A 17096-nucleotide genomic window follows, 5' to 3' on the forward strand; every position below is an offset into this window, starting at 1 on the left:
ATCATGGTAGCCTCCCATCCACATCCTGTGTTGAACTCCCAGTCCAGTCAGCTTCTGTAAAAGAAATTAGAAAAACCTCCTGCTTTGCCTTGCACAGCAAAATGTCTTGAGCTGGCTTTGCCCTCCTTCTTCCTTTCTCCTCATATTACGTACTAATATGGACTGCATCAGTACTGCAGAATTAATGCACCACTTTAACAGTCATGACTCAGTGCTATGGAATTATGAATAATTGTAGTTCTGTGAGATATTTAGCCTTCTCTGTCCAAAAAAACACCACACTGGTGCTACAACAAACAACAAATCCCAGGGTTCCATAGGATGGTACCATAACAATTAAAGTGGTGTCAAACTCCATTAATTCTGCAGTGTGGTAGCAGCCATGGAAAGAAGGAAAATCATATATGATGATATGATGACCACATAATAATCACACAGTACTCTCTTAGAATGTCTTCATGGCAAGCAACAGGCAAAAATTTCCACTCACCTGATGATACTCAGTCCTGGAAAGAGCCACAACTGAGGGAGAAATATGTGAGGAAGAAATTAGCAGAGTTCATACTCAGGAGGTGCAGCTGAAAAGTGCTTTTCATTTTTACTATCTTTTAAGCATCCAAATGTCATTGTTCATAAAGGTGGCAGAAACAGCAGAGTCATGTCTATGGATGATCGTGCGAATTGCCAATAGGACAGACAGAATCCAGGTCACAGGTCCCCCTGTGTGAATGAAATAGATGATTGCATGAATGAACAAATGAATAAATCAAGGAAAGGATTCCAAAGTGTACTCAGATGTATAAGCTACCCTGACACCAGAGTGAAATTTCTCAGATAGTTGGTCATCCTTGAGACAAAAACAGCAGATGGGCTAAAATGCTCCTCTTTTAAGAAAATTAGTATGCAACAACATGTATATTAAATATCTATTGGCAATGTCATCTGCTGATTTTTAAAATAATTATTTACTTGTATTGCATTGTTCAAAGAATGAGCAGAATGTGTTCAGACTATACTTTATATTTTGATTTGGCAGGTTAAAAATCCAAATTCTATTCTTTGCACATGGCCCAAACCAATGCTTTCTTAGCTAGTGTGGTATAGTTCCCAGAGTGTTTGTCTGAGATATCCAAATTCTAATCCTCACTCAATCATGAGACTCACCGGTTGACCTTGGACTATTTTATTATCTTTGCCTGACCTGACGCTATTGTGAGTATTCAGAGAGGAAGGGGGAAAGCCACATATGCTGCCTTGGGCTCACACATTGTATGGCAAAAGCGGAAGACATATTTCTATTTTTATTTGATTTGATTTGGATGCTTATAAGTCTACAGATGAATGGGATTTACAAAATTAATAAAACACAATTAAAATCACATTAACAGCTTAATAACTAATAAACACAAAACAATAGGTCATAAATCAACCAAATACCAAAATTAAAATCAAGCACATATAAAAACCATAAGCATCAAGTAGCTGAATAGAAGGCCTAAAACTACTGAGAGGAAAAATATTTAGGACTGCCAAGACGGGCACTTGGAAAAATAACCTTCAAGTAACCCGCCCCCAAATCATTCAAGGCTTTCACCAAGGGATGAGGAAAAGGATAGCCCCTAAACCCTTTTTTGGTAGTTTCCCAGTAACTTCCCAAACGCTCTCACACCCAAGAAGTTCCCATGCCCTGCAAGATCAGTGGTGTCACTACAGTTGGTATCACCTGGTGTGGTAACTCATGGTTTCACCTCCCCAATGAACCCCATACCACACCATACAGAATCCTTAGTAATGTTTTTTGTACTCATGTTACAAAATTGTCATTCTTGTATATCACTGAATGTAATGATAATGGTTATGACATACACAACTGGCACAATTAAAATAGTACTTTTAAACTCCAATATCACACACGCAGCTAAATGCATTTACATAGGCATAATTTCATATGCTTAAAGTGAATATTTGATAAAATGTGATGTTTTAAAATATTTTTTTAAATTAAAACAATACTTTTTAAATTTAAAAATTAATTTCTGAAATTTGAAATTTTAATTTAAACAAAAAAGCCTAGGGCCTCTTTCTTTCTCTTGCCACTGAGCCTCACCCCACTCACACCACCTCTTCAGCATTTGAATGGAAAACATTTCTGCCCAAAGGCAAATGTTTGAGGAGCTGTGGTATCACCTCATCCTAGGGTGTCACCTGGTGCAGTCCACATCCCAAACATCTCCTAGTGATGCCACTGTGCAGGTTTTGATAACCACAACCACTACACCATAACGAAAAACTTCCTGAAATGGTCAGAAATGGATTATCAGAAGTGTTGCACACTGCTGGAAGTGTGGGGTAGACAGTGGTGAGATTTAGCTTACAGCCCCCTGCAACTGGCTTTGCTGTTGTGCACCTCCAAGTAATTTTTGACTTATGGTGACCCTAAGGCAAACCTATCATAGGCTTTTCTTGGCAAGCATATTCAGAGGGGATTTGCTATTGCCATCCTCTGAGGCTGAGAGAGTATGATTTGCTCAAGGTATCCAGTGGGTTTTTATGCTCCACCTCTGCTTTAAAGTAACCTTAATACTGGACATAGAAATGTTCTTAGATGTCTTTATATATGATTTAAGACCTCTTCTCCTTTACTACAGGACTGTGTTCAAGGTTTTTAAAAACGTGTGTAAAAGAGGGGGCTGCCCATGCCAATTCCAACTTCCTCTCCAGTTTTAAAAGGAGAATATATTTGCATAAGTACACCAAGCTGCTATTTCCTCCACTCTTGGCTCTCTAGACTTAGGAAAGTCTCTTAATTGTAGAAAAGGTCAACCTGTTCCTCAGTATTTCTCATCTAACGCATCAAGTGATATTCCCCTGATCATAAGATTAAAACCAAGTCACAGGATGTGTGCCCTCAGGATGTTTCTTAAACTATTCTAGTGCTGAGCGGATTAGACTAGCACCCTTAGAGAGTACAAAGCCCAAGAGGTCAACAGTGTTTCAGGGAAGTTAATTGAAATCAACCAAATGAGACAACTCAGTTCCTGAAGAATGACTCCGGTGCTAGTTTCTTCCTGATTGTGCAAAGACACAGTAAAAGTCACACTTGTGCCTCATGTATGCAAGCTTTTTTTAACCATAATTAACTCCTGATGGAACTGTTTGTGTGATTAACCAATTCTGCAGGTATTAACAGCATTTAGGACAATAGTGGTATATAGCAGAATGTAAAATAGGTTTGTAGAAATAATTGGCTACCACTGCAATTCTAGAACTGTTTTGAATTATCAGCCTCATAAGTTGTGTGTTCTCTGACTATATCTGAAAATCATACCATTGTACATCAATAGAATATATTCCTATGCAGATAGACACAATGGCCAAGAGTCTTGATCAGCTAGTTAATGACATAATTGCCTTAGCTGCATAGCCAAGTAGCATCTCCCAGCCCAACCTTCTCCCCATCCTGACCTACTGAGCAGAAGCAGCTGAAAGCTGTGGAGGTCTGTTCTCCTGTTATTGGGATGCAGCAGAGTGACATTTCCATTCCCCTCCCATGAAGAAGCTCTGGTTCAACCATCAGAAGTAGGATCTTTATCACAATTCTTCCTCTATCTGAGATCACTTGGTGGAAACATTGTGTTGAAACATTTGTCCCCGGTACCTTGATCAATAGGAGGACACACCGCCATCAGTTGCAGTGGCTGCTGCATGGTAAATCTGGACTTTTATGATCCCTACATATTCTCTACGCTATTGAATATGTAGGGATCATGAATATAAATCTGTTATGGATAAGTAACTCTAGATTATGCATTCATAACTGCAAACATGAATTCCAGCACATACACTCCCCCTATATATATGGGCATATGGGGAAAAGATGGCATAGAGATAGGGAAATGCTGTAATAGAGGTAGGGCAGGCAGTCAGGGGAAAGAACTGAATAGGGTCTTGAGGAACTGTGAATGATTAAATAGTTCAGGGATTAATGTGGGATCTAATTATGTATTAATACATTTATACTTGGTTATTCTTTTTTACAACTGTGTCTGGCTGTTCCTTTAGGTTTTGATAGAGAGTCTGGTCATACTTACCTCAGCGAAGCCAATGAGGCTCTTTAGAAGCCGGTGCATGCGCTCTCTGGGCTGCTGGGTTCTCAGGCCTCTGGAGGCCTGGGAAGCTGGCGCACGCATGCATGGCCAGCTGCCAGCTTCCAAGGAATAGGGGTAGCCTTGTACGGTGAGTATATCTTAAATTCTATTTTTTCATAATAAAAGTTGGGGGTCGTCTTATACGCCCAGTCGTCTTATACACCGGAAAATACAGTAGACTGTTTTCCAAAACAAGACATCGATGAGCAGTTTTTCAGCAGGTGTTGACTGGCCAGGACTGAATCTTCTTGGTTAATCCTAACTATTGTAGATCTATAGTAGATCTATAGGGATGCAATGGCTCAAGTGGTTAAGACACTGACTCTATTGATTTCAAGATCAGCAGGTTGGCAGTTAGAGGTCCAGGTGCTGCATGATTGGATGAGCTCTTATCACTAGTCCCAGCTTCTGCCAACCTAGCAGTTCAAAAGCATGCAAATCCCAACTCTGGTGGGAAGGTAAACAGCATTGTTTGCAATCATGCTGACCACATTATCAAAGAGTAGTCTTTGACAATGCTGAGATTAGCACCCCCCCTATGGTCGGACACGACTTGACAACCTTGTCAATGGGGAATACCTTTACCTTTTTATAGTAGATCTACTGAATCATTTATTGAAAGATAAATCATTATGCTGGTTGAGCCTGTTGATTCAGTGGGTATAATCATGTTGGGACTAAAAAAAGGACCTGGTCTGCCATGTCCCATGGAAATTGTTACTGGTTTTATAATTACCTTTATCTATAACACCATTACTATGCCTGGCATTTCACAGTGCAAGATACACCAAAAATGTAAGTTGCTGCCACAGGAAGTTTATAGTCTATGTTGAGTTCTGTACTTTGATCAGAATTGGCTATCTATAATTTGATTTACAACTGAGGCCATAGTATTTTCTCAACTCCTAAAGAGGCCATGCAATGTGTACTCAGATCACTTCCACTTGGTACTGACAGTGTATTGCCCTGTCTGCACAGCCAAATAAATCAGCTTCCCAATGGGGATGCTGCCAACCATTGCTGGGGAGAGGGGGTCAGTACAGTAGCTTCCAACAGTTATTTGAGATCCAGCATGGTTGCACCAGCGAGCAGCCATACCGGACCCCAAATGAAAGGCTCTGTCCCCCAGCGGGGTACTATGGCCTTTGACAGCTGTTTGAGATCTGGCATGGCTACTCATGAGAGCAGCTGCACTGGACCCCAAATGAAATGTGCCACGCTCCATCAGTGGCCACTGCGGGGGAGGATGACCAGTGCTGTATATCTGGATGGCCATTTCAGGTTTTGCACAGCTGCTGGACAAGCAAGAAGGGGATATGATACTCTTTCTCACTCACTGAGCTGCTGTGCCAGCCCCACACAGGGTTTACTGCCCCATTGTGTGGTCACCCCTCTCTGGACTGTCACCTGTTGCACTTTGCATTCCCCACTCCCTCTTAGTGACACCACTGGAAGGGTGGGCAAGGTAACAGGTGAGGTCAGGGGCAGCTCCAGGGTCAGGATACTCTGGGCTACCCCCGGAGTGTCCTGGCCAGTACATACAGGACCTAAGGCAAGCAATTTAAGCACATTGTGTGTTTGAGACAGCAATGCTGAATTTACTCACGTGTTGGGATCAATAACAGTCAAGCCATGCCTTTCCTTTTGTAATTTTCCCTTCATAAGATAAAAGGGGTAAAGTGCACTGTAGAATGTTTTCAATTAAAACAAGAACACTGGGAATCTAAACATGGGTCCAAGCTTCTTCAGTGAGATAGACATTGTAACATGCAAGAGTTCAAGTAGTTCACAAGGAGATCTTTATCACCCAAGAATGTATAATAGCTGGCCTATGTTGACTACTTTGAAAAAAAATACTTGTGAGCAATAGGTTTTATAGTATCTCCAGAAACACAATGTACCTAACAACTTCAAACAAGGATAACATTTGCAGTGCTTAAAAAAATGTTATTCCAGTGCCCTTGATGTTCTATAAAATAAGATCTGCATCTAGGCAACATGGCTTCACATCTCTATTAAACTAGAACCTTGCAATCAATGTTTTGGCTGGTTCATTCCAATACACATACCTAACCAACCAGTGAACCACAGAATAATATTTTCTTTCTTTCTGTCTCCTCTCCATTTCTTTTTTCAGCAGCTAACTTTTCTATCCTCTGTTTGTTTTTTGCCACATTGTCATCTGTCTCTTTCTCTTCCCATCTTCAAGCTCACCACTTTTTCTCTTGCTTATCTGTGTTTCTCTTTCCTCACCTTGTTTCCTTGTCACCTTTTCAGTATGTGAACAAGCTGTGATGTGACTCAGCCTTCTGTCTTTCCCTTCAACTCTCCTCATTTTCAACATGAAGGAAATATCTTTGGAGAATGGAATCATCCAATTCTACCTTTCAAGTATAGTTTTCTGCAATATCTAAATACAGGAAACATGTTTTGTTTGAAGTCTAGTTCAAGAACAAATCAGGATCTGCAACTGCTGCTTAATCTTTTGTTTGTTCTCCTTCTTCTCTTTTGCTATGCACCTCCATGATTTCTCCTCTATACTTCCAATATCCAGAAATGTAGTTCAAAGCCAAGGCCCAAGCAAATGCAAAGAATAACCAAGGAGGTGGGAATACAGAAGGGTACAAATTTCAGAAGGAGTTGGAAGTCCTTGATATTCAGTTGGAGCAGGAATTTATTCTACTTCATGTCCAGAAAGTACTAGTGGCCATCCTGGATGGACAGAGTTCACTCAAGACCTGAAGTTACTCATCTTCAGGGATGATCCTTAGTGGTTCACCACACAGAGCCACTGTGCTCAGATCCAGCAGGCGGTATAAATAAAACTACACAATAACTTTAGTCTTGTTCAACCAACTACAATGTATAAAACGAATGTGTGACAGGAGCAACAAGCCTGTTGTGTTTTTGCCTCAGACCATGCAGGCTCCATATAAGCACAACCTTCAGCTGTCCTGATTTGGCATAAAAAATAGTCCCGATTAATTTTCTGTTGTCTCATTTTTTCATCTACTTTTTAAATGCCCCAGTTTCTCTCTCCTCTTCATATTTTTCCCTTCCTCTTTAGCTTACTTCAGCTGCTGCAAACTGAGTTCAAAGTGCAAAAGTACTTTGCAGTCAATTAACATAGAAAGCGGAGTTGGAAAGGAGGTGTGGTATGTTGACCTTCCCAAGAGGCTCAAACAAAAGCAAACTACTTCAGACCTTTCTAGTTTTGACAGCTAGAAGACTTTCATAATGTCAGTAGTATGACAGGCTATTTGCCTCTATTGTAATTGGTCTGTATGTCCTTGCAGATATAAATACTAACCTGTTACCAGGTCATCATGCTATCTAAGCAAACCATGAGGGTACCTCTCAGCTGTAAGACTGGAAAGCATGATGAAACCTTGAGACTCTTTGTGATACCCCTTGTTCTAGGAAGCACCACCTGTTTGTGTCTCGTGGATCAATTAGCATTAATTAAACTGAGTAAGCCAGGAATTCAAAGGAAGTCTTCATTGGAAGAATAAAATGAAGAGTCATTGCAGATCCAGGAGAACTCTCCCATTTTGAGTCCATCCCTTGATGCTCCCAATCCCAAGTCCGTGACTGGAATCCTGATAGTGACATATGCAAGCTTAATATGTGTGTATCAAAAGAGTATCTCAGGATGTCAGCAGCCAAGCCTGGGCAAACTGTTTGAGGCAATGAAGGGAGGCATGTAAAGGCGGGTCCTTGGAGCCCCCAGAGATAGACAGCAGTTGTGGTGAGAAAAGAGGAGAGAAATTGGGCATGTCATGGACCTCTGGAATTAGGCATCAATCTAAAACCACTGGAGCTTGAGCAGACACAATGGGGCCAGCAAGGAAAGGAAGACAAGGAAAGCTATTGAAAAGAGGAGTCCTATGCCTCAGCCCACCCAGGAACTCACAGTGGAGATGAATGGACCAGTGAGGGTAGCAAAGGGAAGTGGCTAGGGTGAGAATGTGGTTATATCATGAGAAAGCATGACTCACAAGAAAAGACAATAATGCTAGGGAGGGTAGAAGGAAGCAGGAAAAAAGAAAGGCTCCATTTCAGATGAAATTAAAGGGAAAAAGAAAAGGAATTTAGCAGCAGCTTTAGGACTAACTTTTGTTTTAAATAATAATAATAATAATAATAATAAGTTTTATTTATAGACCGCTATTCCGCAATTATCATAGCGGTGTACAGTAAAAATTGCAATACAATACAAAAAATGGCAAGGCCTCTCTCCCCCTCAAGATGGTGGTCGGGAGGAGGGCTCTTAGTCTTTCCAGGCCAGGCCTCGTCTCTCCCCCTCAAGATGGTGGTCGGGGGGAGGGCTCTTAGTCTTTCCAGGCCAGGCCTATGTTTGCATTTATTTATTTATTTATTTATTTATTTATTTTACTGTATTTATACCCCGTTCTTCAGCCACAAAGGCTCTCAGAGCAGCTCACAGATAGTTAATTAGACATTTCCCTGCCCTCAAGCTTATAATCTAAAAAGACATGACACAAAAGATGAAGGGAATGGCAGTGGGGATAGGGAAATAGGTCCAGCAGTTTATCTCTCCCTCTGAGACCTGGACTATGGCAGATGAAGTGGAGGGAGGGCTCATCTTCTTGGGCCCCATTCCCACTGGGCAAAAAAGCAGCTTATTTTGCTGTGATTCTGTCTCGGATTCTGACTCGAATCTGACCCATCGTTCCCATTAAAAATGGGTGCAAACAGACCCGTTTTTTTTTTTACCCCTGCTTTTGTTCCCATTGGTATTTTCCCTGTGGTAATTTGAAGCGGGTTATTTTGCTCCCCGTTCCCATTGCCCTTCCGGAACCTGGGGTTTTTTTAAAAGCAGCTGTCAATCAAGCGCCTAAAGCACTTGACATCACAGCCAATCAGTCGCTTAGGCCCTTTTCCTCTCCGGGAAAGGAAGAATAGTCCGTCTGGAAAAGAGAGAAGGAGCCTCTATTTGCGTCCAGGCTCTTCTGTGTCTCCTCAGACTTCCTCTGGGAAAGAGAGAAGAGGAGCCTCTATTTGCCCCAAATCCCTTTGCGTCCAGGCTCTTCTGTGTCTCCCCAGACTCCCTCTGGGAAAGAGAGAAGAGGAGCCTCTATTTGCCCCAAATCCCTTTGCGTCCAGGCTCTTCTGTGTCTCCCCAGACTCCCTCTGGGAAAAAGAGAAGAGGAGCCTCTATTTGCCCCAAATCCCTTTGCGTCCAGGCTCTTCTGTGTCTCCCCAGACTTCCTCTGGGAAAAAGAGAAGAGGAGCCTCTATTTGCCCCAAATCCTTTTGCATCCGAGGCACTTCTGTGTCTTCCCATAGTTCCTCTGCCTGCCCCATTGCTGCTTGGGCTGTCTCGGGGGCAATCAAGCAGGCATGTACTGCAAATCCCATCTGCTGCTCTGGTGCTCAGGCAGAGGCAAAAAAAGAAAAGAAGAAAAAGAAAAAAGAATAGTTTAAAATGGTTTTCAATGGCTCTCCTCACACATCGGTCTATGAATGTGGATCAGGGGGGAGGTTGCAGGGAGTGTAATGTGTTTACTGCATTTGGAGGTCAATGAAGCGCGATCATCTTACCCTGCTTCCCAATGCACAGGGGGAAAGGCTATGCGAATGGAAGAAAATGGCGCCATCAATGCAAGAAAGAGAAAAAGCAGGTGACACCCCCAGGCCAGCCCCTTGAGCACTGCTCCTCCCATCCCCAAGGTCCCGAATCAGACACCCTTTCGTTCCCATTCGTATGCCGCAAATCAGCCTCGGGAGGCACAGGAAAACCCGCTGAAAACCTGTTGTTTTTTTAAACCGGTTTATCAACCACTGATTCGGGTTTTTCAGGGTAGAGTCAGATTCGAATTCCGATGGGAATGGTATCAGAGCAATGCGGATCGAATGCACACTCAAATGGAAATGATGCACCCATGATTCGCATCCTGATCCGCGTTATAAGCCAGTGGGAATGGGGCCTTACTTTAGGCTAGGCTTGATGGAACTGGGCCTGCCTTTCACTCCCTCTGAGGCGGGATGATGTCAGATGGCATAGACCTTTTGTGGATATAAACCCCTTCTTTGGATGCAGCACAGAGTGATAATAAATGCTCAGGTGTAAAGCATATTTACACAGTTGTGGGGGTGGAATGGAATGTAATAGTATCCAGAAGGATGCAAATAAAAATGTAAATGACAATATGAAAATCAATTAAAATATATATGAAAAAAACCCTTGCCCTAAATTTTAAAAGGGATGGTCACTTGCATCCTAGTCACCACACTATGCCAAGCATCTGTTAAACCCTGTTTAGGCACTGCTACGGGAGAAGGAGAGGAGGAAAGAAGAGTTGTCACTCTGCAATTCACAAAAAAGTGGGGCAAAGGAATTATTATATTGTCCCTCAGTCTCTCTCAAGCAAAGATCCCACTATTTCCAGCTTCCACCTGGTAGGCCCACATGAATGAGGGCATCTAGCAATAGCCTGAAATTGTGGAACTGATGACAAGCACAATTCTTCCAATCCACATAGCAAACCTATGAAAAAAGTCTCCTGACTTTCCCGTTCAGATGTATATAAAAGTCTACAATAAGCATAATGCATATGTAGGTTGTTGTCTTGATTTGGTTAAAAAAATTAATAACTCAGAATTAAAGGTCAAGCTGCCATTTGAAACAACAGAAAGACTACTGATATTTCAGCAGGTTTCTAACTTTCTTTCTTTTCTTTTCTCTCCACTGCCTCTCACCCTACCTGTTCCACCTTAAATCACTTGTTGTCAAAATGTCAGTAGAATACTCGCATGCTACCTATAGTATTGGAAATAATGTTTCTTTTCATGTGTTCCAAGTATCATTCAGACTTCCTGAGTTTCAAGTCATTTGCGTCCTTAGAGCACTTAAGAGCTCAATAAAGCACTTTTATTGTAAGTCAGCATGAGACCACTCCCTCCCAGGCTGGTGGTCTTTCAAAAGTTGTATGTATCTTCATGTGACTATTCAATTCAGCATTCCTGCTCCAAAACCACTTCCAGCTACCACCACTTTCTGAGCAGGCTTTGTTTTGTATCACACGACCATTTAGGTAATACCTTCTCTCCTGCCCACCCCTCCTTCTCCAACATAGGAGTTGGAATGAATGCAGGTCTCATGTGACTCTGTCCTAGCCACTCTATGCTCCATTTGCTTTAGCACAAACATACTGTACTTACTGAAAATATTTTGTAAATACCACCAGCAACATCACTGAGAAATGGTGAAATGGTGGCCAAAGAATTTTTATATGTTGATGTTACTTTTTAATTGCCTTTGTTTAACTGCGTACGAGATTTCGCTATCTAATTTCTCAGGAACACAATAATCCTTCTCAGGGGGAAAGGGGGATGAAGAGTACAAGAGAGGATGGAACAAAAGCAAAATACAAAGGAAGGTTACATGGCATTAAGAAATTGGAATGTTGCATTTCACTTTGCATTAAGCAGCACTTGAACACCTGTAATTAACTCCAAATTACTAGGTAGAAGTCAATCCTCCCACTTTATTAAACTGAGCATGTTTTAAATTAATAGTGGGGAGTGTATTACTAGGCCTAGTAGTAGTCTCATTAGCAAAATCAGTGAGATTTCCCTGCAAGCAGCTATGAGCCTTCACCTCCTACATATCAAAACAAGGGATGTTTCTCAAGTTCCAGCCATTAAAAAAACAAAATGTTGTTGTTGAACTGTAGAAGGTCATGTACTTACAAATGACTCTACAATGCAAATGCTGTATGTAAGAATGTGTTGCTGTGTCTCCAAGTGATGAAGAGTTTAGAGTAATCCTTTTAGGACTGGATTTCCTGGAAAGCACAGTAGGCCATGGTCACTAGGGCCTTTTAATGGTGCTGAGGCATTAGCGTTCCACTATCAACTAGAAAAGAAATTAAGATGGTGGCATTATGCGGCATTTGATTTAGCGATACATTATCTTTATTTGATTTAGCTATACATTATCTTGATATAGTGATACATTCACATGATGCACAGTGGTGTCTGACACAAAACTGAGAGCTTTCCTTGTTAACTCAGCTTTGTCCCAGAGTTGGCAAAATTAAGGGAAACTCTGGTGTTTCCACAAAACCCCAAGTTGAGCATAGGCTTCTGTGGCATGCAAACAGCTGGGTTGGGACTGAAATGGTCTAAGCAATCATGTGCATCATGTGAACAGGCAACACCAGTGTCAAGATGAGGACAGAGGTTTGTGCTCAAGCAGACAAGGCCACATTCAGCAAAGATCTCCTGCAACTGTAATTAGAAGCTTCCTCCATGTGGTTTCTGTCTCTCATACTGGTGTAGGCAAGTGCAATGGGTTTGGAAGTTAATTTTCATTCCTCTGGGATCCTCTGGGAGCAGTGGAGACCACCAGAAATGCCAAGAACAGGGTGATGCAACCTATTTAAAAGATTAATGTCTGACATCTGGAGGCTTCCAGGAGAGGCAATTCACCTTTTCTGACACATACAAATATGAAGTAGTGCATAGGACTTAAGGAGTACCTATACATACATACATACACACATACATGTTTCAGCATCAGAGCAAGAGGGAGGAAATATTTTTGGACTACAGCTTCCAGAATCCTCCAAACAGCATAGCTATTATCTGTGCTGCCTAGGGAATTCTGGGAGTTGTAGTCCAACAAAATGTTTCAAGCTTGGGTATTCATCTATGGCATAATGTACAGTACTGTGCTAATATTCATTACTGGAAGAGTGGTTGAGGTGCTGGTGCAGTTGAGAAGCTAGTTACTGGTTTCTGCTTATTGTACGGTTTGAGATTTGGTATATTTGAAAATTCAAAATTAGTGCTACTTAGCAGTACTGTCTGTAGTTATATTGTGTAACCTCTTGTAAGTTCTGAGCATCAGAATGAGGGAAACCCTTTTATAGTATACAAATCTGAGCTGCTAGAATCTTATACATTGTGAAATGGATTCTGAAGGGAGAGGAATCATTCCAAAGAGAACACAAGGTCTTGTTTCAAATTTAAGCAGGATAATCTGCTTTCACAAAAATGAAAAGGAAATGGAAAAATTCAAGGCCTTCTATAACTTTCTCAAAGTAGCTCTTCATAGTTGTTGCACTTCTTATTTGCATGCACAGTAGCAAGGTTTGCCAGGTCAAGGGAAAATTTTGCCCCATTAATCTGCTGGCATCCTCCTCATCATTTTCTTAACTTCCTTGGATACAGTGAGTCATTGATCATCTGTTAGGATCAGGTGAGCATGTACTATGTGATCTGCATCTTGTGACTGCAGGGCAGTGTCACATTTGGCTTTATATTTATCATATTTTTAAGCACACATACACAAGTACAAGGAGTGATCTGAAATGTAAAAAATTGAAAAGGCTAACTCTTTTACAACAAACTCTACTGCCCTCCTGCAGCAAAAAGTGAGATTTTTTTTTAAAAAAACCCATTGTTCATATGTTAACTTAAAGTACACTACTGCCAGTTTTATGGAATCACTGAAGAAGATCAATGTGCCAGCAAAACTGGCAAGCAGTCTATATTCAGATTTGTATATCTACAATGTCTCTAGTTGTGGCTGCTCTTGAAGGTAATTCAGAAGCTAAAACTAGTGCAAAATGCAGCAGCAAAATGGTTGACCAGAATTTTATAAAGACAATACATAACACTGATCTTAGAGGAGCTGCACCAGCTGCCAATTCAGGGTCTGTATAGATGGTATCAAAGACTAGCACGGGGGTGGAGTGAGGGTGTGGCATCCACATGACACATGCCCCGACTCTGCCCCCATGCCAGTTTGATGCCGTGTGCCCCACCATGCGGTGGGTGGCATCCAGATGATGAAGTGCCAAAAGTGCAGAAAAGCTATGGTGCCAGCAGCCATGGCACCCTTTCTGTGGCATAGAAAGGAGCTACTTTTGTGGCTCCTTTTTTGTGCCATGGAAAAGCCAGATTGGGGCCGTGGTGTGCAGTTGCCGCAGCCTCAATCTGGCGAAGAAAGAGGGGGCTGCAGGCTACCCCTTAAGAGTGGTCTGTACAGCCCCTCACTTCCAGTCTGAATTCAAGGTGCTGACAAAGCAAAGGAAAACAATGCCAACAAACTTACAAAATCCCAGCAGACATAACCATTTGTGCTCATACCAAAGGCTGAATGGATGAGAGAGTAGAAGGGTGCCAGTACTTCCAAGGCAGATTAAACGCTTGTCTTTCACCAGGGGATGGTGTGTGTGTGTGTGTGTGTGTGTGTGTGTGTGTATATACACATACATGATTTAAAGCACAGTAGTTACATTGACCCGTGGATAAATCGACTCAGGTTTTTTTGGAACAATTTTTTATCCTAAATTTCTAGACTTATGCATGAGTATATACAGTATGGCACGGAGCACCAGATATCATCCTGCTTCCCTCCCTGCAAACAAGCCAAAGCCTTTAAAGTGAGCAGTTTTCATCACATCTATGATATGGCACCTTCACAAATCTTGGTGAACTTTGCAGTTCCCATTTTTAAAATGGTGAATGATTTTGCCTATGTTTGTATGCCTCCTGAAATAATGCCAAATTTGGGGGTGTGGAAGACATTTCATGAAAAGAGACCCTAACTAAAGATGCAAAGCTGTCCTACCATCTGGCAGAGTCACAAGACTATTTCAGGCAACAGATGCTGGGATGCAGTGGCCACAGCTCCCTGACTGTTCCTCCTGAAACTCCAGCCTCACCCTCTATTAGAGGACAGAGCTATGTATGCCATGTAGCCTTTCCAAACCCTGCAAATTTAGCTTCCTACCATAAGAGCCATAGAGTAATAAGTGCAGCTGTCTGTGCTGAAATAATATCCAGCACCAGCCCACTTGACATATATAAGTGGAATGGAGACAGCACACCATCTTGCTCTTCATCTCAGACAACTAAATGCACTGAGCCAGCCTACAGAACAAGCAGCACCAGTGAACTGGATGTTGGGGATGTACAGTGATTGCAACATTCAGGGATTCTAGAAAATCTTCAGGAATTTGGTGCAGGAGTCTGCAAAGGGCATTGTCTCTGCAACAGAGCTTGGAATTACAACTCCCAGAAGGTACCAGCTGGCATAGCCACTGGCCATGCTGACCAGGGGATTCTGGGAACTATAGTAAAAAAAAAACACATCCAGAACCCTATTGGGACATTGCATCTTCATAAGTGGATTTATCACTGCAGAAATTAGAATTGCACAGTTGCACATTTGTATCCAATAGATGGCTGCTGTTATATTAGTATATAGCAGGACTAGCAAAGTGTCTGATTCACAATGGTACCCAATGCATGACTGATGCATAATGGAACCAATGTGCATTGGTCCCAATATACATCACATCGGTCCTGATGGGCATCATATTGGTCCCAATATGCATCAGGCACGTTGTTGGTGTCCTGATAAGCATCTTTGCAATTGAGTAACTACATAGAATCATAGAATAATAGAGTTGGAAGAGACCACAAGGGCCATCCAGTCCAACACCCTGCCATGCAGGAAATCTAAATCAAAGCATCCCTGACAGATGGCCATCCAGCCTCCATTTGAAGACCTCTAAGGAAGGTGACTCCACCACACTCCATGGGAGTGTGTTCCACTGTCGAACAGCCCTTACTGTCAGGAAGTTCCTCCTAATGTTGAGGTGAAATCTCTTTTTCTGCAGTTTGCATCCACTCTTTCGTGTTCTAGTCTCTGGAGCAGCAGAAAACAAGCTTGCTCCCTTCTCAACATGACATCCCTTCAAATATTTAAACAGGACTATCATATCACTTCTCTTCTCCAGGCTAAACATCCCCAGCTCCCTAAGTCTTTCCTCATAGAGCATAGTTTCCAGACCCTTCACCATTTTAGTCGCCCTCCTTTGGAAATGTTCCAGTTTCTCAATGTCCTTTTTGAATTGTGGTGCCCAGAACTGGACACAATATTCCAGGTGGAGCCTGACCAGAGCAGAATAGAGTGGCACTATTACTTCCCTTGATCTAGACACTATTCTTCTATTGATGCAGGCTAAAATTGCATTGGCCTTGTTAGCTGCCGCATCACACTGTTGACTCATGTTCAACTTGTGTTCTACTTGGACTCTCAGATCCCTTTCACATGTAGTTACATTCAGCCAGGTGTCCCCAATCCTATATCTGTGCTTCATACCTCTACTACTTAGCTAGGTATATGCAAAGTTAATTTACATAAAAGATCTTATAGGATTCCAGCAAAAGCTTCCAAGCTCAGGTGACCAGGCATGTGACAATGTGACAAGAATGATTAAAAATAGGGAAGTTATTTAAAAAAAAAAAGCTGCTTTGAGACTACAACTGAGACATTTCTTTATACTCATGTGAGCCTTGCATCTTCAAAAGAACATGATAGTCAGTGTGAAAGTTTAGGATAACAACAATTTTTAAAACACTATATATTTTCAGTTCTAGTACTGATTATAGCAACATATTTGAATTACACTTTGCTTTTCGGAGACATATTAGTTACTGCAAAACAATAGAGATAAATATCATACATTTTTTAAAAGGATGGCTAAATTTGTCTATCTGCAGTTACTATGACACCTTCTGTAGAATGTGATAAAATAATTTTAAACTCTCCAATAGAAATATAAAGACTATTCAAATTTATTGTTGTTCCTTAATTACAAAACTATGAGTTTCTTCTGTTTCTGTATGATAATGTTGTTGTCTACATATGTACCATTTCAAAATGTTTTTCCCCCAAAGAAAAATGTAGATGTATTCTCATTTGGATAAGTTTATGAATTACTGAAAATTAATTAAACAAAAGCCCTGTTCAGATGTTCTCTACACTGATAAAATAAATACATGAGGATGAGATTATACTAGTTTACTCACCCTCTGACAGCCTTTCTGTCCTCAACTGGAATATTGTAATAATGGATTAGTGGCAGAAACCTTTCCTTCTATCATTACAAAGTCCACACTGGA

The sequence above is a fragment of the Sceloporus undulatus genome, chromosome 5 (assembly GCF_019175285.1).
Source record: "Sceloporus undulatus isolate JIND9_A2432 ecotype Alabama chromosome 5, SceUnd_v1.1, whole genome shotgun sequence".
NCBI classification, from domain to species: Eukaryota; Metazoa; Chordata; class Lepidosauria; order Squamata; family Phrynosomatidae; genus Sceloporus; species Sceloporus undulatus.